The sequence below is a fragment of the Eutrigla gurnardus genome (assembly GCF_963514095.1).
Source record: "Eutrigla gurnardus genome assembly, chromosome: 9".
Classification (NCBI taxonomy): Eukaryota; Metazoa; Chordata; class Actinopteri; order Perciformes; family Triglidae; genus Eutrigla; species Eutrigla gurnardus.
In genome coordinates this window covers 8,029,853-8,054,810 of record NC_139923.1, presented here as the reverse complement: position 1 = coordinate 8,054,810, position 24,958 = coordinate 8,029,853, and the positions used below count along the sequence as shown (strand labels likewise).

The 24,958-nt window shown below is 43.4% G+C and overlaps 1 protein-coding gene across 1 annotated transcript in view; it reads left to right on the top strand.

Moving 5' to 3' along the window:
* The first annotated feature begins 260 nt into the window (after positions 1 to 260).
* mgat4c (mgat4 family member C) overlaps positions 261 to 24,958 on the top strand; it is a 53,810-nt gene continuing 29,112 nt past the window's right edge. The window contains exon 1 of the mRNA XM_084018379.1: positions 261 to 345. The gene's annotated coding sequence lies outside the window, so the exon portion shown is untranslated. The remainder of the gene's footprint in view (positions 346 to 24,958) is intronic.

Below are 24,958 nucleotides of genomic sequence, written 5' to 3'. Positions count from 1 at the left end.
GTTCATTGCAAAATGGCGTTTTCCTCAGGGGGCCTCTGGAGATCCATCTTCCAAAAGTAAGCCGCGGGGCGGCAGAGTCTGCAGAGTCCACAGCTGCTGGGACGTAAAGGCTGTCGACTGTGTGTGTGTGTGTGTGTGTGTGTGTGTGCAAACTTTGTAAATGTCATATAAGCTACAAGGACTCATCGTGTTGTTGTGTGATCTTCTTACATTGAAAAGCCTCAGCTGTGAAGTAACCTTGGCGTCTCTTTGTCTCCCAGATTCAGCTGAGAAAGACGTGTTCATGTGTCCCGCTCAGGTCGACCTGCAGACTCTCTCCCACAAACGCGTCTGACTATTTACAAGGTAATCTTTTTTATTTATTTTTTTCATCAGAAAAAAATGTTTTATTTGTGCTAAAGAATACACAGCGGCTGCCTTCAGATTATTTCCCTTTTTCTCCATGAAACGTTCTCCTGCGGAGAAGTGACATTAGAATAGACAAACCGAATCCAAGTCACAGCGCTAACAGCCGCGAACACTCATTTGCTTGTAGCGGGGAGTCGCTTTTAACCCGCTGACACTGAGGAGGAGCGGGACTTTACCTCAGGGAATCCTGTTTGGATGATTCCTCTGTGAAAATGAGAATGCAGTGAGTGGCAAGACAATGGTATATATATACATATATATATATATTCTCTCTTTCTGGCTCCATATTCACAGACTGTGACAGATTGAAACTGCAAAGCTGTGTTTGTGTTGGCTAGATGAAACGACGCTCCTGCCCAGAGGGTTTATCAGGGAGAGAAAATATTGACCGCCAACAGTTGCACTTTGGTGGTGTTATTGCTTTTCACACTTGTGTGATACGGACAGCCGTCGCCAAGCACAACAATTGTAAACCCGCAGCCATATTGACAGGCGCATTGCTTTTCTGTGCAGGGCAGCATAGCCAGCTTATGGTGTTTACTTTTTAGCTTATTTCTCCAAAGACAAATAATATAAAAGTGCTGGAACGAGGTGAGAGGGGTGAGACGCTGAACCCACAGGGGCCTCTAAATTTCCTTCTAAATTAAGGCTACAAAACACAGAGAAAATAGCAGCAGAGTGTGTGTGTGTGTGTGTGTGTGTGTCTGACTCACTGTTTTCAACACTGCATCATGTCAGCTGCTCAGCCGGCCTGTCTGATGATCGGTTAGTGCACAGGTGGAGTCCATCCATCACCTCAGTATTACAGGGTCTCACTCTGACGTATCACTGAGTCTGTATATGGCCCTCCTATTGTAAAACTCAACAATATCACAAAAAGTTGAATTTGTTGTTTTTTGTTTGTCCGGTTAGATCCCCGCTAGCATTTAGAAATACATACTCATACGCTGAGATAATACATTGTGATGCACGTCTGCTGTAAATAAAAATAGAATCATTGACACAATTGAAACACAAAAGTAAAAAAAAAACAATATGTTCTTTTGTTGATGATATGATCATATTCCATCCATCCAACATCAACCAGCTGTCATTGGGCGAAGGCACGGGATATGATCATGTTACGAAATTCCAGGTAGTCCATTTGTAGTTGAAAACTCATCAGCAATGGCATTTTATTTCTTACACTTTCAGAGTTTTGTTTGATGTATGTAATAACACAGGACACGTTTCATTATTTACTAAATGATTTAGTTTGTGTGTCCTGTCGACCGTTACCACACAGCCCAGTCGGTGGAAAAAACAAACTAAATGTTGCCATTGTACGATCCTGTGCATGTTTTTTAATCCGATCAGACCAAAAGACGAAGTATAGCAAATGTTTGTTATAGAACGCGTGAGAAAATCCACTCTGGGCAGGTGGGACAAACAAACACAGGACTTTCACTCAGGGGACCACTGCCAGTGCATATGAAACCAAAAGTAAGCGTTTGAAAAAGTTTTCTATTCTTTTCTATTTAAGTAGCTACATCCTTACGTTATAGGTTGGTACATTATTTGCATTATTTTAAACACAAACCAGCCTTAATATTACCATTTGTTTAATATTTAAGTGTCATTGTTTGTTGCTGCAAGTGTTATGCAAGACTGATATGAAACATATTTATGGTATTTTTTGGTCCAGAAACATCAACGTTTGTCAATTGGATTGAACCACATGTATGCTCATTTTGCTCAAATATTATAATTATTCTAAAGTATTGTAATGTTATAGAAAAGCAATGACAATGTTGTAAGTACCTAAGGCAAGTATTGGGAATAATATTGCAATATTCATTTTATCCATATTGCTCATCCCCATAATAGACAAAAGTTTTAAAACATCTTGTATTTCTGCATTTTTACTGGTTTTCTCTAGTTTTTTACCCCATAAAAGGAACTCTGCTTCACAACGTTGCCAGACTGCTGTAGCCGTTTCTGTAACCCAGAACATTTTTAAGTGGTACACTCCAGTGAATGAGTCGTTTGACATTCGGAAATGGCGGGGACTTGAAACAGCTTAAATCCCAGATCGAGGTGATCCTCCACATTCTCATCAGCGTGCAAATGTGGGCGTGCATTAAAGATTCATGCAAACAGCTGTTTCTTCTACAGGACAGCGTGGCTCAGATAGAAGACTGTGTGCTTAGATTTCAAATCAGGGTAGCCTGGAGGAGCTGGGTGGAGGATGGGAAGTTAACAAACACAAGGCAGCTAAACACCTAATCACATCACTGAAATCAAGGGATGATGTGCAAATAGTCCCGAGCCAACAAATCGGTCCAGGAAGTGGACCTTCAGTTAGCGGAGCTGTAGTAACATGAACACATCCAGCGCCGCAAGTCGGATCCCAGGTTAGACTCAGGGCTCCACCAGCCCACTGTGTCTCCTACCACAGGGGTTTGGACTATATCAAAATATTGTGGTCAATGCGCAGCTGGCAGAGTGGTTAGAGTGCATGCCATGTACGAACATACATACGCAGCAGACCCCGGTTCGAATCCCGGCCGGAGGTCCTTTCCTGCATGTCACACCCCTCTCTCTCTCCTATGTTTCCTATCTGTCCACTGCTAAAAAAGGTGTCTATGCCCAAAAAAATCATGGAAAGACAGACAGGTAACCAGTCTATCACAGGGCTGACATGTAGAGACAGACAGGTAACCAGTCTATCACAGGGCTGACATGTAGAGACAGACAGGTAACCAGTCTATCACAGGGCTGACATGTAGAGACAGACAGGTAACCAGTCTATCACAGGGAGACATGTAGAGACAGACAGGTAACCAGTCTATCACAGGGCCGACATGTAGAGACAGACAGGTAACCAGTCTATCACAGGGCTGACATGTAGAGACAGACAGGTAACCAGTCTGTCACAGGGCTGACATGTAGAGACAGACAGGTAACCAGTTTATCACAGGGCCGACATGTAGAGACAGACAGGTAACCAGTCTATCACAGGGCTGACATGTAGAGACAGACAGGTAACCAGTCTATCACAGGGCTGACATGTAGAGACAGACAGGTAACCAGTCTATCACAGGGCTGACATGTAGAGACAGACAGGTAACCAGTCTATCACAGGGCTGACATGTAGAGACAGACAGGTAACCAGTCTATCACAGGGCCGACATGTAGAGACAGACAGGTAACCAGTCTATCACAGGGCCGACATGTAGAGACAGACAGGTAACCAGTCTATCACAGGGCCGACATGTAGAGACAGACAGGTAACCAGTCTATCACAGGGCCGACATGTAGAGACAGACAGGTAACCAGTCTATGACAGGGCCGACATGTAGAGACAGACAGGTAACCAGTCTATCACAGGGCCGACATGTAGAGACAGACAGGTAACCAGTCTATCACAGGGCCGACATGTAGAGACAGACAGGTAACCAGTCTATGACAGGGCCGACATGTAGAGACAGACAGGTAACCAGTCTATCACAGGGCCGACATGTAGAGACAGACAGGTAACCAGTCTATCACAGGGCCGACATGTAGAGACAGACAGGTAACCAGTCTATCACAGGGCCGACATGTAGAGACAGACAGGTAACAAGTCTATCACAGGGCCGACAGACAGGTAACCAGTCTATCACAGGGCTGACATGTAGAGACAGACAGGTCTTTGGACTGTGGGAGGAGGCCGGAGAACCCGGAGAGAACCCACGCTTACATGGGGAGAACATGCAAACTCCACAAAGAAGGAACCCAAACCCGAGCCGGGAATCGAACCCAGGACACTTTGGATTGAATCCAATAAACAAACTTATGAAAACATACACATCCTCCTGCAGCGCCGGTGTGATTGACAAGCCGTCGGGACAGCTCTGCGTCCGCGTCCTCTCATGAGGACAAACTGGACGCTACTGTAACTCACTATAAGTGACATCACCAGAAAGGACGGGGTGAGCTGATTAGCATAATCAGTAGACATGTCTGCAACACGACACATAGATGTCTTACAGAACGCCAACACCGTAACCTTTTCACAGTCTTCTCATGTTAGTTCAGGGTTGAAACCTTTTACACAGATCCAAAACCAGAGTAAGACATCTCAAAGGAAGCAGCTGATGAGAGTCAAGTTAGTCACTAGATTGGCTGCAAAGAAAGGTGAGCTGACAGGTGTATGCTTTTCCCCATGATGGATACAGAGATTCTACAGCCGTGCAGCAACACGATGCAGCGGCTGAATGATGTATGTTCGGCTGCCATCACTCTCCTCTCTCATGTCCACATGCACTCTGACTCTCGTGTTTGCTCTCACATCCGGTCCCTCGTGTATCCTGATAAGCTTGTTCCTCCTCTGTTCCCGTGTCTGGGGGGAGACGGAGGGTTCTTCAAACAACTAGATGGATTAAACATACAGATGAAATGTTGAGGTGTCTGCGTGCACACAGTAAAAACAAAACAAAAAAAAAACAGGTCTGTAAGAGTTTAACACAACAGCGTTCTCTCCTCCCCTGAGAAGGGTCATGACCTCCTCACAGGAGCGCCACCATGACCATTTGGATGGTAATGCGACAGGCTGATTGCCAATTTACACTCCACACAAAGGCATTGCCCCACTGAATCAGAGGACAGCTCCGTAATGGCAAAAAATGCGAACAATACGGGCGAGCTCCAACCAAAATGCTACGTGCTGTTTTTTCCCCTCTGCTCAATCACAGCGTCAGGAAAATGAAAATGTGCTAAAAATAGCAGCGGCTCAAACTTACAAAAATAAGGGTTTTCACCTGTAAAGCACAAAGTCGCCCCCCGCCTGAAAGCCGCCTGCATCGCTCATGCGATGGCGAGCTGTTCCTGCTGGATGTAATAAGCAGATGAGCCCCTTTAGAAATAACAGATGGTTGTGTTTTACTAATGGCGAGGCTCCATCACTGGCCGTCACTCCTCGTTCATCAGCAGCTGTTAGCCGTGCATCACATGCTCGTCCTCTCACTCTCTCTGCCATTGGACACCATTTTCCACCAGCACTCAGCGGTTAGATAGGTGCGTCATAATACAGACATGACGGTAGTGGAGTGTGATTTCTGCTCGTCGGCTTCTCAAGAAACTTGACAAACCTCGTCAAGCTGATGCCGGCGGTCGGTCGGCAGTTGTTTCTGTGGAGGTTACGAGCAGCAGAGGGCCGCTCGGCTGCGTGGGAGTCTGAACGTATAATAGAGAGCATTTCTAAATGATGGGTAATTACAGCAATTGTGTTGCCTGGACAGATCTGTCTGCTCTTTATGCATCTTGAATTGTCGTGGAATTTTTTAAATATTTTTTCTTCCAAAATTCAGTTTCAGAGCAGAAAGGATCATTTTCTAATTAATTTGGAACTGTTCCGAGGAGGACGGCGAGCTGAGAATACAATACGCTCCGTGGGTTAGCAGCTTTGTCTGTGCACCTCATCACGGCCGACAGACGAAGAAGAGTTTTATGAAATGGTGTCAGCTGTCAGCGTGAAGCATTGACCCTGGGTGTGTGTTTTTGGGGGGTCAATCACTCAGAACCAGAGTCTGTCTAGACTCATCACCCACATTCAGCATCACACAGAGAAAAAGTAATTATTTTCCATCACATCCGTTGTCGACTGTCTGAAAGTCTGGACACAAAAACATGTGAATTATAGGAAATGTTGGGTGCCTTGTTGTCACAACAACAGAGGAGAAATCTTACCATATCCAACAGTAATAATTCAAATCCAAAACATGTGTTCACTAATATGACTCCAGATAATTGGTGTTTTCTCTTATATTGCAATTGAATAGAGTCCTGCAGAGATTATATATTTTGTTGGCCAATCCTAATGGTTAGCATCCCACTGGTTCCCTCGACAACAAACCCATGGGATTTTTTTGGTGGATTTTCAATTATGTTATTATTTTATTGTGGCAAACACATCTATACTATACCTTGTGTTCAGCAAGATCCATCCATCATCAACCGCTTATCCTGTATTCAGGGTGGCGGGGGGCTGGAGCCGATCCCAGCTGTCATTGGGCGAAGGCAGGGTTCAACCTGGACTAGGGTTGCACATCTCTCTGTGATAAACGATTCAATATGCATCTAGATACACAGGTTACGATTCGATATGCATCTAGATACACAGGTTACGATTCGATTCAAAAACGATATGACTTGTATGACTTCAGAGTCGCCATCACTAAGGTAATGGCAGATGAAATGCCGATTTTATTCCGTTGTTGGGTGATACATTAGTGCAGTGCTACCAGGCTGCTGTAGGTGGTGCTGTTGCAAATGTTCTACAGTGTAAATGTTGTGTAGTTCAGAAAACCCAATGAAACCTTGTAAAACCTGTAAAGCTCCGTTTAGCTTTATTTGTTCTGCTTCAACATCAAGGTTGCTCTCGGTCGGGGAAATGTGTCAAATAAAAAGTGGTGGGATATCGTTCAACATCCAGCCTTCATTTTATTTCCTTACAAAGACAGTCTCTCTTCTTATGATGAAGCTATGTGAGGTTATTTTGAGAAATCCATAACTAAGACCAAAGTAGATGAAGGCGACATCACTAAACAGGAATTAAAGGGTGGATATCCTTCCAAAACATGGAGCTACACATCAGGGATGTGTAAATCTCCCCCTTGGATTTGTTGATGTGGCACTCTCTTTGGCTCACACCCACGTGGTGTTTCTCTGCAAGCTGGAGACCGACTCAGCATTCTCTACTCTGGTTTTCGGTTTCCAGAGGAGAGTCACGGCTCCGACCCCACGGGATGCCGATTCCCACCAATGCTCTTGGACTTAACAGTAACAGTTTTTTTTTATTTGCCCCGGTGTCGAGGAAGAGGAGAGGAGAAGCAGAGCGAAAGACAGAAGACTATGAGCTTAATGTAGATCTGTCATCAGCTGGCTGCAGATCAAAAGAGCAGCATTGGCAGGCGGAGCACAGAATCCACCAGAGCCTCCTCTCCATGCCAAGCTCCAGCTTCTCCGAGGTAGACGAGCACAGAAGGGCCTGGCTCCAGGCGAGGAGACAGTGTATCTGCTTTCTATGTGTATGCATGTGTGTGTGTGTGTGTGTGTGTGTGTGTGAATGGGGGCGGAGAAGGTGTGGGCACATGCACAATGTCTCAAGGCAAGGATCTGGCACTTTGAAAATGTCACCAGAATGGCAGAAACAAAAACAAAAAAAGAGAGAATGGAGAAAGTGTGATGAACAGACGTGTATGCTCTGGGAGGTGTGGGATTCAGACACTATAGACAGAATCCTTCTCTCAGAGTGGGAGAATGAAGCCTTCATCTATATTCCTCCCGAAGATGGAGCGAAGCAAGCTTTCCTGGCGGTACGCTTCGGCAGCATCAGCGTTCAGCGATGTCAAGCGGATCCAAATTGCAGTTTTTATGTGCTAAACTTTTCTTAGCAGCATGAGATTGTTTTTTCTGCATTTTTGTCTTTATTTGGGGACAGACAGAGATAGAGAGAGACAGACAGAGATAGAGAGAGACAGATGACATACAACAAAAGGTCCCATGGTTCCCAAGGCCAGAATCGAAGCTTGATGGTTGTATTGTGATAGGATACCTGATAATAAAAACCTGCCCGATCACCGCCGGATGGTGGACCATCCTCATACATACAAACAGATATTTTCGTATGTATTGTTGTTTAAGTTAAGCTCTGTTAATCATTGCTGCCGAGTATATATCTCAGACTTTTATTGTGAAAGGTAAGAACGAAGGTGAAAGGTTGTCAACATGGGGGCAATAAGCCTATTTTCCTAAATGAATGAATATGTAGCAGAGCAGGACATTGAACATAAGGTGAACAGGAAGTGACATCACACACAAGGAGGGGGAGGAGAGTTTTCAAATGAGAGGCACCTGGGAGTGACATACAGACACAGAGAGGGAGAGTGTGACTGAGGGTGAGAAGGAAGGTCAAACAAAGGAGAACAAAGAAGCGTGAAGCAGACCGAGTGATAGAAGTGAGAAAAGAAGCGTAAGGAAAATAATCCAGGACGGGAATCAAAACTAAAATAATCTGAGGAAACTGGAGATGGTTCGTTGAAAAAGGATCGGATTAACCGGAGAAGAGGACTGAGTTCCAGGGAACAGGCCGACAGCCTTAGGCCGGTTTGGAGGTCATCGAAACCCCTCTCTCTGTCTGGATTCAAACGTCGCACTCCCTCAGATAAGTCTGGGTCCCCCACCCCCTTACTCTCCAGGCTTCTCAGCTGGCTGCCCAGTTCACCTGCTCTTTCTCCCATTCCAACCCACTCACTCACACCTTCCTACACTCTCCCCTCCTGATCTACATTCTCCTTCATTCATCCATGCTCACACACTCACATACAACCTTATGAACTGAACTGGACTCTTCTACACCCACACACACACACACTCAGCACCTTCAGAAGAAAGAACTGAACTCTGAACCTGAATACACATACACTTACCTGCTCCCCTCCCCCCATTCACACTACCTACTTAACCAATTATTGACATTTTGAACTGTTTTGAACTGTTTAACAATTATATTACGTTACGTATGAACTGATCTTGAATTTGAGTTTAATTGTTGGATGATATATTTGTTTGAAACTGTGGACTTACCTGATCATTGAAGATTAATCAAATTTTTGTTTAACTTAATAGAAAACTACCTTAATTGATCCTGTTTTTGGTTGTTCTTGTAGCGAGACAATTAGCCGGGACACTTTATTAACTCTCCAACACTCTATATAATTACAATCATTTAAGTTGTCTTTTTTGACAGTACGATTTATATCCTGTCTGGCGCCCAACGTTTATATTTTGCTTGTTAGGAGAGGCGTCTCCGCTACAAATACGTTCAGTTATTTGGTGGCATCTGTGCTGTGATGTGCTGCTCTGCTCACATTAAATATATTATTTTAACACCACAACTCTTGGATTTGTATCACGCTGCTCTCATCCCGCTGTCACTTTTCCTTTAGCGCAATGCATGATGGGAAATAATACTCAGCTAGTGAGCATCTGTTGTGCACTACTTTTGAAGATGGATTGTTGAATCATGTGAGTCCACTAAATAGGGTTTAATAGTACTCATTACATTAAGACAGAACTATATAGTGAGTGATTTTGGATATAGTCAATGTAGCCCAATTGACCATTCACTAAGCCCCGCCCCCTAACTCTTACTAAACTGTTGGACTGATGGAGCCCACACTGTCACTAACTTTTATTATTTATATAAAACGTTAAAAAAGCACCATTAAGAAACAAAAGCAGTGTGTGTTTGGCTTCAGTAGTAGTTTGTTGCTTGGAAAGTTTAAAATGCTTCACATGATACAAACAGTGGGAGAGGCAGTCAGCAGGTTCTGTTTATGCAGAGCAGCTTATTTTCTAAAGGCAGACTGCTCATTAGCTCAGGGTCCCCCCTCTGTGTGTGTGGTTGCGGCGCTCTCTGTTTGGAGCAAAACAGCTAAAGCGGCTTAAAGCCACATCCTGTGTGAGGTCAACAAAGGGAGGAAGGCAGCTTATAAAGCATCTGATTGAGTGGAAGTGATTGCACCTGAGGGAGGGGGGGGGGGGGGGGGGGGTTCCCTTCCAGTCAGGAGCACTCCTTTTATCCTCCGGCCTCAGGTGTGTATATTAGCTTTTAACAACTACAATGTGAAAATGATCTGTTGACGTAAAAAAAAGTCCTGCATTCCAAATTGGGCTCAAGTGAAAGTACACAAGTAATAGCAACAAAATATGCTTAAAGTACACAAAGGAAACATATACTCATTATGTAGAACGGCCCTATATATATATATATATATATATATATATATATATATATATATATATATATTTCTTTGTTATATTTAGCAATGCATTATAATGAGTTCATCACTGCGGATGTGGAGCAGACGTATAAAGTTGCATAAAAAGGAAATACCCAAGTGCAGTACAAGTTCCTCATATACAGTATTTGAGTAATGTACTTAGTAACATCCCACCACTGCAGACACATAAGAAGGCCAATCAGAGGAGGATAGGTTGCTGCAGATAACATACAGACTATGATGATCCACCGTCAAAGCTGGTATAGACATCATTTGGACTTCAGGTAAAAATTACATATCGAATATCAAACCATTTCTTCTTCATTTCATTTCATCAACGATATTTTCCCCATTCCTTGGCTTTAGCAGGTCCCTTAATTCTGCTGCTGTCGCTGTTTAAACAGCCATCAGCAGTGACATATAGAATTATTGTTGGTTACTATAAATAATAAAATTCTCATTAATGCAGTGGTGGCACTCATGTTTACACCGGCCCTTTACACAGTCATGTGAAGTTGATGTATGGGACTTTTACGAGTCCACCGAATGGGAAAACAGTGAGAGAAAGTTGAGATAAGGACACGGAAATGTTAATTGGTGGAATTGTTTCCCTCGAGATGTGCTTCCTCTTGCAAATGAGTTGTGTTCAGACATAATTTCTCAGAGACGAGGTCAGAAACAGAGATGGAGAGAAAAGTGCCTCCATTCCTTGTCTGACCGGATGATGCAACGACAGCCCACGAAGTAAACTCAGACTGCTGTCAGTTTCTCTGCAGACAGCAACACTGTTAGCAACTGATTCAGATGAGACGCCTTGATGAGTGTTTAAGCTGATTTCTTTGTCTCAGTTAGTCAAATGTTGTTTGGATTTCATGCACGTCATTTTGATTTTTTTACTTCCATACCGTGTCTAAAATACACATTAAAAAGGGGTTTATTTTACTAATGTCTATTTGCATCTGTAGAGTTCTCCAAAAATTAATCATACCTGGTTTGCATATTTCAACACACAATTTCAGAAAAAATGATTGTCTTAATGTGAGTCATCAACTTGAGACATTTCATGATGATATTAGTAATTCCATCCATCCATCCATTTTCTACCGCTTATCCTGTATTCAGGGTCGCGGGGGGGGGGGGGCTGGAGCCGATCCCAGCTGTTGATATTAGTAATTCTTTCACATATTCACCTGCAGTGTCACCTAGATGAATGCAGTTTTACAATCTCTGAAGGTGTTTTTCTCCATTTCATCTTACATACAGCAGACTTTCCTGTTTCATTCTATCTGTACTATATATGATGGTGTTTACAGTTGGTGTTCATATCATCCATAGCCTGATTAAAAACAGCATGAACATTGTTGAAAGTTGATAGTGATGATTTTCAGACCGAGGGGGGATCGAGAGATATCCCTTGTTCCCTTTGTGAAAACCTCTAATATGTCAACAAAATCTAAAAAACAAGCACTTTGAACCTGGATCCATTCAATGTTCAGATTTCTGTTTCGAAATTTGCATCAGAAAATAAGGTTTTAAATATGTTTTCAGTAAAAAAAAAACAAATAGTAATGAAATGGGGAAGTTTTATGGTTTGGCGAGTTAATGCTCTATTTACTTAGGGTCTCCCCTTAAAAAAATCTTTCTAGTCTCATGACAGCAGCAGGGAGCAGATGCTAAAGATAAACAGCTCCCCTGACAACAAAGGTGTACGGAGTACACACTATATATCTGTCTCTACAGCTCAAGGCGTTTCTAAAGAGAGGGACGCCGTGGAGAGGAATCACACCCTGACCTTGCCAATCTTGTTCAGTGTCGGTGTGGAAGTAGAACATCTGAGTGAAGATGCACAACATCTCTCTTCTAAGGTGTTTTCTTTGTGTTTGCGGGTGTGTGCGTGCGCGTGTGTGTGCGTGTGCCCGAACTCAATGTCAAACCTATTTTCAAACCACTGATTCAGCTCGTTGGGGAGATATACAGCGGTGCTGCCGATGCTAACCTTTAGAGATTACGGTGACATTAAATGCTGCATATGGCGAGCGAGGGAGACCCGACCACTGTGCACCTCATCTGATGCAAATGTCCTCTTTCACCTCTATCAGCAAAAGTAATTATGGCAAACCACTGTGACATCTCGGGCTGCGCCAGCGAGGGGAAGAGTCCCCCGGTATAGGTCATGGAAATACACCCATCTCTCTCTGGGTAAGGAGGAGACAATTATCTTTTGGTGCGGGGAGGCGGCGTTGAGGGAGGAGCCCTCCACCCCTCCTCAAAGTGAAGTGTCTTCGGTACCAGCAGCCTTGAGGGACTCCGTCAAGGAATTGACTACGCTGTTAGCATGCTCGGGGCTAGAGAGATGTGTCAATGTAGCACCGTTGTGTCTTTCGACAACCGGGGCTTCATTAATGTCGGCAAACATGTGTTTGGTCTGGACTTCATAATGTCTTTTTCCAGTCACTGCCTAGATATGAAAATGACATGCATATTGGCTCTCGTGGTGTCTCTGCTGCAGGATGTCAGGTTGATTAAGTGCCTGGGCATATCAAACACATCAAACACATTCTCACCATTATAATAATGATAATAATAATAATAATAATAATAATGACATTTATTTGGTTTGCCGAAGGTTTTAGATTGTGTTACATTTTTACTGGTAGAAGCAGGAAACTCGGAGCGTGGGCTTTTGATTAGAAAACGTTCTAACAAGCAAAGCATTCATTTGTGAAATAGGCCGTCACACCTCCTGAATGGCATCTGATGCCTTCTTGGAAAAAAAAAAAACAATCTCAGAAAGATAGACAAAGCGTAGCATCGGCCACATTAAGTGCCCGACCGCGTCGTGCTTTGGAAAATCTACTTGTATGTTTAAGCTGTGTGACTTAGATAAAAGCCCACCTTGTTTTCCACGCTGGAAGCAGCCGTAATCCTCATGAAAGTGTTTTCTTTTCCCCCCTCATCCCCTCGTCGTGTTTGTGTTGTTGATGTGGGTTTTGCTCGAGTGCTCTACCTAGCAGAGGGGTCCTGCAGGCCCACGGCTGACCCTGCTGTTCAGAGTCAGTGAGCTGCAGTGGGACAGAGCGGCTTACGCTAACCTTTAACCCCCCTGGCAGTCGCTGCTGGCTTAGCTCCGCTGAACAAGTCAACTGGGCTTTGTGCCTGACAGTCGACCGGTGCGGGTGTCATCTGGCCCTTTAGTGAGACCCCCTGCACCTCGGGGTGAAGCCCACCACATTATCCAACACACTCCGGAGACAAGAGGGCATGGCACTCCCTAAGGCCGTCCCTTGTTCCTAGACCTTTTAGCAGTGACTACGTTTACAATGGCTTGAACCTGAATGCATGCTAAATATTCAGCCAGTCTTTAAACACTCTCTGTAGTACAATGAACCTGTGGACGACTTTGACACTTAGAACATACGTACACATTGATTTAGTTTGTTGCTGTTTGTGTAACCAAACACACCACGACATACTAGTCGGCTCACTCTGTTAGCCATGGATTACAGACTTATTGCAATTCAAATTCTCAGAGCAATGCCCTGATTCACTAAGATTGCCCTAATCTGACTCAGCTGCAGGGTCAAAGTGCATTCTTTCCCCTGAAAACACTCAAATCCACAGATTACACAACGTCTTTATGTGTAAAAATAACACGATTGGCTCTGAGCTCCGGAACAAAATCCTGGAAATAAGTGGAAACTATAAATCCTCCTTTATACTATTGAGAATGTCGAGTGACATCAACAGAGAGCACTTGCTGAAATCATTATTTTATGTGACCGACCTCCAGTGCTTCTAATGTTACCTTGCAGCTGTGATATAAAGTGAACTCCAGGCTGTTCATCTTATTCTCACTCCCAAAACATTATATAACTCTGCTTGGTCAGTGGCCCCAAGCCTCAGAATATGATGTCCCCCTCTAGTGTCTAGTTGGACATGTCATGGCTGACGTATCATTGCATGCATGGTGTCTTTTCAAAATAAACTCCTGTGAATATAGTCTAACTGAGGTTAGTTGGTAAAGAAGTCACGTAGCTAAATTACACTAAAATAAGTCAAACGTGGCTTGGTTTAACTCGGGACACGAACAACAGTCTCCTAGGTGAAAGTCCTGTGATTGTTTGACCCATCCAACCTCCACTCTCACCCGACTTATAATGACATGAATGGGTTCACATTGGAGTCAGTTGAAAGCCCGGTGCATCTGAAACATCCAACACTTTTTTCATAGTCCAAAAGAAATTGCAAAGTGCCTGAATGAAAAAGAAATAAAGATTTCTATTTCGCTCTACCAATTTCTTGTTTTGTGAAATGCTTATGAAAGCAGAATACCTCAAGGCCAAGTTGCATAAAGTTAAATAGATGCATCGTTTCATCCTGACTGGTTCTATTCTGCTTTACTATTTAAGTATTGTAGAGAAGGTTTTGGTGAAGTCGGGTATGGAAAGGCAAACTAAAATATATAATGTATCAGATTAATATGGATTTATTTGTGTGGTCTCGGTGAATCTATAATTGTTTTGTGTTCTACTCTCATTTTGTGAAGAGAAGAGAAATATTAATGTTGTGAGTCATAAACAAATGTCTCCATATAAATGTTGGCTGTGTAGGTGGGCTGGGGACGATCAGCTGCTGTGTGCAATTAGTTATTGCATGGGGGGGGGGGGATCACATTCATTATGGGAGAATATGGCCACCACGAAGGAGCCTCTTGAATTGTAATGAAGGAGGCCCCTTGATAACCATGAATTCACCAATTAAGGTTCTCATATAACATTCAAATTATGTGCATTTTAACGACGCAGAGACGCGCAAGCTTTCCTTTGGTTACAAGGAGCTTTCCTTGCTTGCGAATGTCAGAGTAATTAAGATAATTAAAGCCTTTGATGTTCCACACATAATCCAATGTGAAGCAATAGAGAGAAAATGCACAAAAAAAAGAAAAGTTGTAATGAATTTCAAGGCTTTGTCCTCCTCTGTTCCTTCCATTAAAGCGCCTCTCATTGTGTGAGATTCCATTTCCTCTCAGTGAGACACTTCTCACATTGATTGGGGAGAAATTGGCTGCTTCGGTTTTGCAGAATTAACGACTTTAGCCTCCTTCACATGTCAACTTCCGAGCTGCGTAACCGCGTCAGGCCGAACTCAACAACAGTGAAGTTTTTCTCTTTTAAAACTTTTTTTTTTTTTGCTGAGCCCACTTTTGCAGCACTGGACCTTTTGACACATGGCGTGAGAGCTTGTCTGACTCAACTATTTGGCCAATGACAGCAAGGGAAATAAAAAAAAGGAGGCCCAGCCATGAAAAAGATACATTGTGTCTCTGCAGAAGCTGCACACCACACTGTGTGTGCTTTTAACTCAGAATTTTTGTCCCTGAAATGTCCTTATTTCCATTCGTACAAAAGACTTTGAGACATGGCAGCTATTTTAAAAGCAAGGAGTAATATCGTCTTGACATCGACTGGATGCATGTGCCTGCATTATGTATGATGTGTGTGTAAGAAAGAAAAAGTAAGACAGCGAGGAGAGGCGGGGGAGAGCTTCTTGGCTGAGCTTTTATCATCCTTAAATGTACCAAAATGAGTCTCGGGGAAAAGGAAGCCGTGTGGCTTTTGAAGAATTAATAAGCCCGTCTCATTTGGATGTGTCTGGCGTCTCGGACAGCTATGTGGAAGCCCCGGTTCCACACTTTCCTGACAGTGCCTTTGATGATCACTGATAACGCACAGCGACTCCCAGGGAGCGAGGCATCCGACAATGAGGGGAGAGTCAGTGGAGACCGGCTCCACTGATCCTAACTGAGCTTTATTATCTGGCCTCTCTGCAGCAAAGCAGTGCATTAGGTATTCCTGAGACAAAACATTTGAGACAGAGTGTGTGCCCATTGTTCTTCTTGTTGAGGAAATCTCGTCCTTTGACAGAGGTTGCTGGTTTACTCGCCTGCTCAGTGCAGACAGTCTCTCTTTTTGAAATTCTGTTAAACCCTTCTGTATAATGACTGTGCTGTCTTTTAAATCAGATTATCTAGAATTATTTGAGACATATAATTTAAAACGAATGTCATTGGTTGAGTTTCTCCATACAGGATGGATCTGTCCCTCTACCATCTATTTGGTTCCAAATCTTAAATTTCCATTTTGAGATCCCCCACCTGTCATGGCACGAATTTTCTGTGCAGCATCGCTGTAGCACGAGGACGTGGGAGTGATTAGTGCCATCAAGATAAAAAGCTACCATCCAGAAAATGTAGTGCAACCCGGTGAGTCAGAGGTCCAGAGATGGGTTTCAGCAAACAAAATAATCAGGTGGAGGCAAAGCTAAAGCAGGTACGTAATGATGAGCTGGTGCCAGGCAATTTTCTTCTCTGCTTCTCATAACCGACAGGAAATGACACCAAAAAAAAAAAAAAAAGCTGTGGCTGCCTTTGTTGAGGACAATTTTGTGATTATGGGGTTGATGGCTACATTCCGCTGTTTGATAGGAGGCACAGCCACCCTTTTTAGGGCTACTTGGCCGGCTTTTTGCATCGGTGTTGCTCCCGAAAGTGTCTCGCATCCTTTAATCCTACAAAGATGTTACACCAATTACTGCTTTCTATATAAAAGGTAAATGGTAGCTGAAGGGGCAAAAAAAGGTGCCAAAGAGGGATTATAAAGAGTTGTTGAAAGTCTGGATTTCTTGGAAGCCGTCGGATTCCAAGTGAGGTTATTAAGGTGAGGCTGATAGAGTTCATCCCGGTGTTTATCTGCAAACAACTAGCTATTTCATTCCACTCCATCTAACAGGAGTAATCATGTCTCCTACAAAATTGCATTTCAGTACAACTACATTGCATTCTCAATTCTATTTCGAGACCAACATAATGGCCGTCGTAATTTTAAACATGTGATTGATCTTTGTAACGATTCAGAAATCACTGAACCCAAATGCATAAAGTCTGAAGAATTTCTAAAATCCTTTAATCAGTCAAAAAAAAAAAAACAAGGAGGGACAATCAAACAAAATCTACTGGTCAGCAAGCAAAGTGTCAGGCAGGTAATGTAATGCTGGATAGCTATGCAGGGAAAACTAACCTGGCAGACGGTTTGGGAATCTGGGCCGTGATAACAAAGAGTGGTTGATGAGGGTAATGAGGACCAGGTGTGGAAATGGGCAGGGAAACCCAGGAAAGGTGAGGGTGAAGGTGAGTGATCAGGCCCAACGCCAAAAAATATGAAATAAAGTCAAAACAAAGACGCAATTAAACTATTTGGTTGGGTTTTAATAACATCACAGTTTGGCTTAACAGTAGTGTGTTAAATGATGGACGTAAATTAAAATAAGTCAGCGCTGACATTCGGTTTCACATGGGACCAGAACAGTGGTTTTCTGGGCGAATGTCCCCTGATGATCCACCTATCCACCCCGACCTCCTCCCTCTGTGAACCTCCGCAGACTGATTCAAAATGGATTTGCGATACATCAAAAACAAAAGGAATCCGGGGGGGAATTTGATGTCTGTTTATAATGCACAACAAATGGAGAGGTTTGCAAAGTTTGAACTCAAATAAACACTTCATGACACAAATTGTCTGTACAGAAGTTCAACAATCATTTAGTTAATTTCAGTACAGTAGGTGCTAAACTTAATCATCTGAAATATCGTTAATTTAGTGATGCAGTCAAACACTCATTTGGCTTCGCCCCCCACACACACACACACCTGAAAAATACTTGTTATATCAAATTGCAGATTTGACAGGGAGCCCTGGGGAAAGCCAGCCTGTGACCCTGTTTTAATATGTTGCCTCGGGCAGTTTCTCTCCTGCAATAATGTGCCCCCTCTCGCCGACATCGGTAACCTGACAGTCGTCTTCGAAGGCTGAGGAAATGCAAAACACCAACAGAATGCCGCGAGACATCCAGAGGAGATGGGTGGAGGGTATACTGGGGTTTAAAGAAGACTCGAGGGTCATTTGTCTTTTAATATCTAAAGGATATCAAATGTACAACGCAAACCAAATACTCCTAACGATGAAGCGTTTGTCACACACCGCCATACCACCTCTTAATAACCAATGTGGTTGTTAGCAGAAGCAAGATAGCTAAAAGGCTGGATGATGATAAAAGAGAGCAGCGGGCAGGATATCGACATGGAGAGCAAAGATAGAATTGATTTGCAGATCTTGCAGAGGCATCGGCTTCTGTGAATTCCTAATCCGGCAGTTTTTAAGGGTGCCTCTGTGGCAGGAACCAGTCTTTCCTTATACTCTCACAGGCAGGCCTCTTATCAAGCATCGGCCTGGATTAAGATTCAGCCCCTCCGTCATGTTGGCACACCACAGGCTTTACGGGATTCTGGATATCGAGTGTTTAAAACGGAGAGGGAGAAAAAGCAAATCGATCCGATCAACACACCATGAAAATCTGTCCACATGTTCTGACCTGTTTTGTTTTCAGCTTTGTCTGAATGTTTGCTCTCAGTACACATTTATAAAGTCACCTTTCACTGCTGTGTACTGATGCAGGATCTGGACCAAGCAAGTTGATTTCTAATCTCCTGTCCCCTACAGTTTTAATTGGAAAGAAAAAATATCCCTCCACGGGAGCTGTAGTGCGAGGCTGCAGGGAGGCGGTGAAATCTAAACCGAAGTGACACTTACTGACTGGGCCGAGGGGAAGGGAAAATGAGCTTTTCCCGGGGAAAGGGGAAACCTTTCAATAGGCAGATTGACAGGTTGAGCAGTCGGAGGAGATGGAAAGCACTTGTAGGCGCTCGGACGCGCCCAGGGGTCAGATGCCAGAGTTGGCAGCTACGCCGGAGAGACGGCAGGCTTTCCGTGTGACATTCTTGTCAAACGTTTGGCAGCGGGATCTCTCACAACAAACACAGCGGTATGCTGACGGTTAATCTAATTTCACCGGCTCCAATCATGTGCACAGCCTCGGGGGGGCTGTTTTGCCTCGACATCATGTTAGAGGCTATGTAGACAGAAGTCTTGGCTTTGTCGCGTGCCTGGTGGGGGTTTCTTTGAGGGGAAACCTAATACAAAGAGGGATCCAGCAGAATGAAAACTCCCCGTTATCGCTCTTGTATGTCAGCAGCGTTGATTCCACAGGAAATTGCTTTTATCTTTGAAACAGCACAAGCAACACAGCGCAGAGAACAAAGAGAAGATTGTGACAAACGTCACTTAGTGCAGAATACATCAGCAACGTAAAGAAAATCTCCATCAGCGCCGGTGCCAACCTGCACTAAGAGACACTCCAGTCTGATCATCCCACCGCCTCGATGTGTAACCAATGAGTGTTTAAGCCCGAAACGCCATTTTAACTGAGACGGTGGCCTAGCATCACGCTTAGGGTGTGTTTCACTCCTTCTCCTAAACGTGATATCTCAGCAATGCCTGGAATGGATTTCTTCAAATTTGGAGACGCGGTTAAACTGCTTAGAATGTTGTGGTCAAAGGTCACTGTGACCTCGCAAAGCACATTTTGGGCCATAACTCATTTCATGCAATTGTCTAATACAGAGGTCTTCGTATACATAGATATTATATAATGAAATGGTTGCTTATTAAACCGGTCCAATGATAATGTGCAGTGCAGCCCAAAGTGCTATATATAAAATCATTTTTTAATGATGTATGTATACAATGCTGAGCCTTTCAAATAATAATTGTTGACATATTCATATATTTATTGAATATATTTTAATTCTATATTGGCTTTTAACAAATAGGAAGATATATATACATATATTTGCTTATTATATTAATGTTAATGCATATTTTTGGACATATTTACATTTTTCAAAGAAAAACAGATCAGATCAATTCGGGGACCCCCTGCAATAACTCTGCGGACCTCCTGTTGAAGATCTCTGGTCTATAGGATAAAATTATGTTGTGGTTTGCGATTGGACTTAATTAATCACTAATAAATATTTATTATAGTCACATATAAATATCACATAGTGATCGATTGTATTCATTGATATCAGCATCCTCTCAAATAGCGCTTACTGCCTGTACATGGTGGCCACTTATGGGTACCCAGTTTGTGACAACTCTCACTCTCTTCAGCTTTTTTTGGACAATGAATTCATACTTGTTGTTTTTAATGAAGTAATATCATCAGTAGGGGACTTTGAACATCACCCAAACCTAATTATCTGTCAAATCAGCTGGGGGAGGCGCGTGGAAACAGCTGTTTGTGGCTATATTTGAGCTTGTTTTGAGCTCTCCCCCAATCCCCCATCGGCCACAAAACGATCAATGCAGATGGATCCTCATCATTAGTAAGCTGGTTATCATTAGTCGAGCGACTTGACGTAATTAGGTTGCCGCATCAGCAAAAAAAGCCGGCGAGTCAGTTGTCAGTCAGCTGTCGTAATTGGGTCACATCAGCCCCTGGAGGCAGGGAAGAGGAAGTACGTAAACAAAGTAATTATGTTTTAGTTGACTTGATATTCTGCTATTCCAGCCGGGGGAGGTTTGATAAACAGCAATGAGACGTCTGCTCCAGGTTCATTTGAAGCAGCGCCGCCTCACCAGCGTTCACTTTCAAATGAGCTGATAGCAGGAATGAATGTTGTCCTCATCATTTATAAAAGCCTCCATTAGGCGGTGTTCTCGACAGGTTGTTCCACTGGCACCGCGCCAGCATGACAAATACTCCTAAATATGTAACCGTCTCTTCTACCTTTTTTTGTCTTTTGGTGCGGGCTGGTCAATGTTAAACACCTAAAGACTCGACAAACAGAAGGAGACCATTCATCACTCTCAAAGTTAATCGGTGGCCTGTTGCTGCATGAATCAAGGACACCAAAAGGAGGACTTTATCCGTACAAATAGCGTACGATATATGAGTATTGTTTTGGTTGTTGTGGTCACATGACTAGTAAAAATATGTTTAAGTCTAATGGGCATGGTTGAACTTGAGAGGACGCAACCTTGCAAGTCAAGTCTGTATGCTCGGATTCTGCCCGCATTGGGATCTGATCTGAGACCTGCTGAGACCTGCTGTCTGAGTCACGTTAAGTTACTGATGAAGTCCCAACATTTCCTTATTCTTCTGCTTCAAGATGAATGCTTTTAAATAACAATAATAATAATTTTACTGTGAAGAATGGAAAGGAAATTGTGGGGTTTCGTGGCTCTTCATAAATAGAAGGAGAGAGAGGAAAAGCAAGAATCAAAAATAATGGGTACCTTAATTGCAAAGAAATTACAAGGAATTACAGGTGTTTTTCCACCATTTTACAGCTTCTCCTATGATCACAATCTGTATCCGATCAGGCTGGTCGCACTAATGTGTAAAGTGTCTAACCACAGTTGTGGACACAGCTTTCGATTTGCCGAATAAGATCACAGAAGTGTAACCACTGTGAAAGATTAAATCACTTTGAGTGGAAAAAAAACTCACAGAGAACATGCTTTCCATCGATGGCTGTACGGTTCACACTTGTTACAGTCACCTCACAACAAGTTGGGCCCAGGATTAAATTATGTGGCTTGCCCTTCTATGTGGAGTTTGCATGTTCCCCCATGTTAGCGTGGGTTCTCTTTAGGTTCTCTTTGGGTTCTCTTTGGGTTCTCCGGCTTCCTCCCACAGTCAGACATGCAGGTTAGGTTGATCGACCATTCTAAATTGTGATTGCCCATAAATGTGAATGTGACAGTGAATGGTTGTCTCTGTGTCAGCCATAGAAATAGAATACAACGAACATTGAACTTTCCAGCGGCCATTGTTGGCGATTGTTAGATGTTATGGTGACAACACACATCAGTGGGGCCGGTAAGGGTTAGTTAGCTAGGTATATTGTCCTTCTCTGGAGTGGCGGGAGTGAGGAGGAGGGACCATTAGACCCCACTGCTGTAACCAGTGCAGAGTTAAAGAATGGAAAAAATCAGCTATCCTCTCGCTAGCTAGCTTGTTAATTCCACTGCTTTAACGTTGCACACAATTAGAAAATTTGCCAAGCAAAGTTGTCACTTGATCTGAAAATGTGCTTTCCAAAAGCAAGAGTGTGTGGATGAAGTATTACGTTTTCTATGCTTTTCGACATTACTCCTCCACTGCTAATTGTTGCAAAACCTCATCTCAGTTACTAAGTCGGTTTACTTTATAGAATAGTGCATTGGCAACGGTACACAAAAAAAATGTCCTTCCTGCTGAGTGGATTTTAATGTGGCTGTCCGTTTATCTTATGTCCACGGTGTCGGCCCTGTGATGGACCGGTGACTTGTCCAAGGCGGATCCTGCCTCCGCCAAGTGTCAGCTGGGATCCGCTCCAGCCCCCCAAGCAACCTTGAATAGAATAAGCAGTTACAGCAAATGGATAGATGGATATTTTCCAGCTACTAATACGACCCATACAGTTGAAGAAGATAATAATTAATATGCATAACTGATGTACTCACAAAATCCCAGATTGGAATTTTAATGTTCCGATTATCTGCTGAGGGAGAGACGGCTCCCATGTGCAGCTGATCTGGTGTACGTCTACCAGTAATAAGGCGAGATGAGAAGCTGGAGGGGTGCAGACCAGAATCATGGAAAGTGCTTGGTTAATAAATGAAATATAGTGCTTTGAGAGTTTTTCCACTGTGGAAACTAATTATTATTTAGAGAATCGACCCCTGGTACACACAATGGCAAATCTGAACTGACTCTTTGCAACAGTTAGCAGTTTTTAGTAGTCGTCTGGGATCCAAGCAGTCTTTCCATCCATTCCAAGTCAAATGAGCTATTTCAAAAGCATGGGCTACAACCGATGCGTTTAACAGCACAATTAAATTCCAATGGCCTAGTATCTATTGAGCAATTAACCTTTGGTAAACCAATTATTATTGAGTATGTGATGACAAAAGTTAGGTCCTAGAGGAGCCATGTCCTGTTTTAATAGACGGTCTTATGCCCTATAAAAGATGGAAATGTGGACCCATTTTAGTGCCCTATTAGCTTAACTCCGCTGAAACACCGCCAACTTGCTTCAGCCGTGAGTATTGATTAATTGGCACGGCACAGTCTCACTGTCTGGGTTGGCGAGAAGGAGGGAGCAAATGGATGAAAATAGATAAGGCCATCCGAGGAAAAGCCAGGGTGTGGAAGCTGTTGAGAGCTGGTGTAATGAACAGGATCCAGAGGTCTCTGAGGCGGTCCACGTGGAGCCTGTAGCAAAGGCTCTGGGCCTCCCTCACCTTTTTGGGCCGCGAACAAGCTGTTCCGCTCCCCATCAACGCCCGTCCCCGTTGCTATCGCAGGACGTTTCAAAGGCAACGATCATCAAGTCACTCAAAGCGGCTTATCGCTGCCATGCGTTCTCTTCCTCACAATCCTCTGGAGGTTTGACGGATAACTGTACCGCCCTTCTACTCACGCACCATTGTGTAAATATGTAATGCGTTGACTGCCATTAGAGCACACTTAGTCATTTGAATGACATTGTAAGTGACGTTGTTGATTTGTCAGCGGAGGGTCATTTGTCATCTCAGTTGTGACTTCAAACATTGTGGACAATTCCCAGCCCGCTATATCCCTCATGGAACATGGAGCAGCTCAGCCATAAATTTATCACAGGCAATGCCATTACCTTTAGCTTGATGGCCCTCAAGCAACAGCAGAGCAATAATAGAGAATAGATTTTATCCCCGCATGGAGACGAGGCTTTTGCTTGTGCTTTATTTCCTCCTAGCAGCCTCTGAGATAAAGGGGAAAATAAGGCAGCCACTGAAGTGTTATACCTGCCTTAATGAAAGGTTTTAAACTGATACAGGTATTGACTGTAAAGCCCCAGCAGCATGCCGGTATATCAGATGCCATGTCATAAATGAAGATCAACATCCCTGTTAACTTTCCTTTACACTCACCTGAAGGAAAACCAAACTGAGCGTCTCATAATTAAATTTTTTTCTGTTGCGATGCAACGATTCTCCGGCGAGATCACGGAAGAGATGGTGAAACGCCTCAGATGATGAAAATGTTGTCTCCTCACGACTGTCGTTGGCAGCTCACACATTGGAACGTGGATTTTCGGTCTGAGGAAATTTGGCCCGCGGGTCAATAATGGTAATAAAGGCTGATCAATAGCTCACCCCTGGGGCCCACTTGGCGGAGTCGGTGACTACTTGTGATTCATTGTGTACGAGGTGTCATGCAGCGTATTGACACGAGCGCTCATTTCCTGTTTGCCACCAACCAACGCTTTGGTGACGGTATGAGCCGGTAATGAAAAACAAATATCAGCAGAGTTTTGTCAACTGAAAGAAGGAGGGGACTTAATAAAGCAAAAATGTCTCTTTTCACAAATATGAAGCCTAATCAGAATGTTTGAAAAAAGAAAAAGGAGGCTTAATATGCTCGGTTTCCTTCTCGAAGAATTAGCAGCCGGCGCTGTCAGCACCAATAGGAAATCCTATCAGAATATTAATGTGAAACTGCGAAGGCACACATTTTTCTGCCAACACAAATTGTGACATCTAAGCCGGATTAGGAGACATCCTTTCATTACTTTATTTGATTTTCTGACTTCTATTTTTTCCTCTTGCTTACATTTTTATGCTAAGGAGCTTTAGATGTGCCGCGATAAGACGATAGCGGTGTGACAAACGGTGCTTCTGAGGGCTATATTTCATATTTTTTTTAAGGAAACTAAGAGTAGATGGAAGCTGCCTTGAACCATTAATTCAAAAATATGAATGTTTCTGTCATTGTTGTCTCTATCCGCGGTTCTTACGCCTATCTATGCGGTTACCACA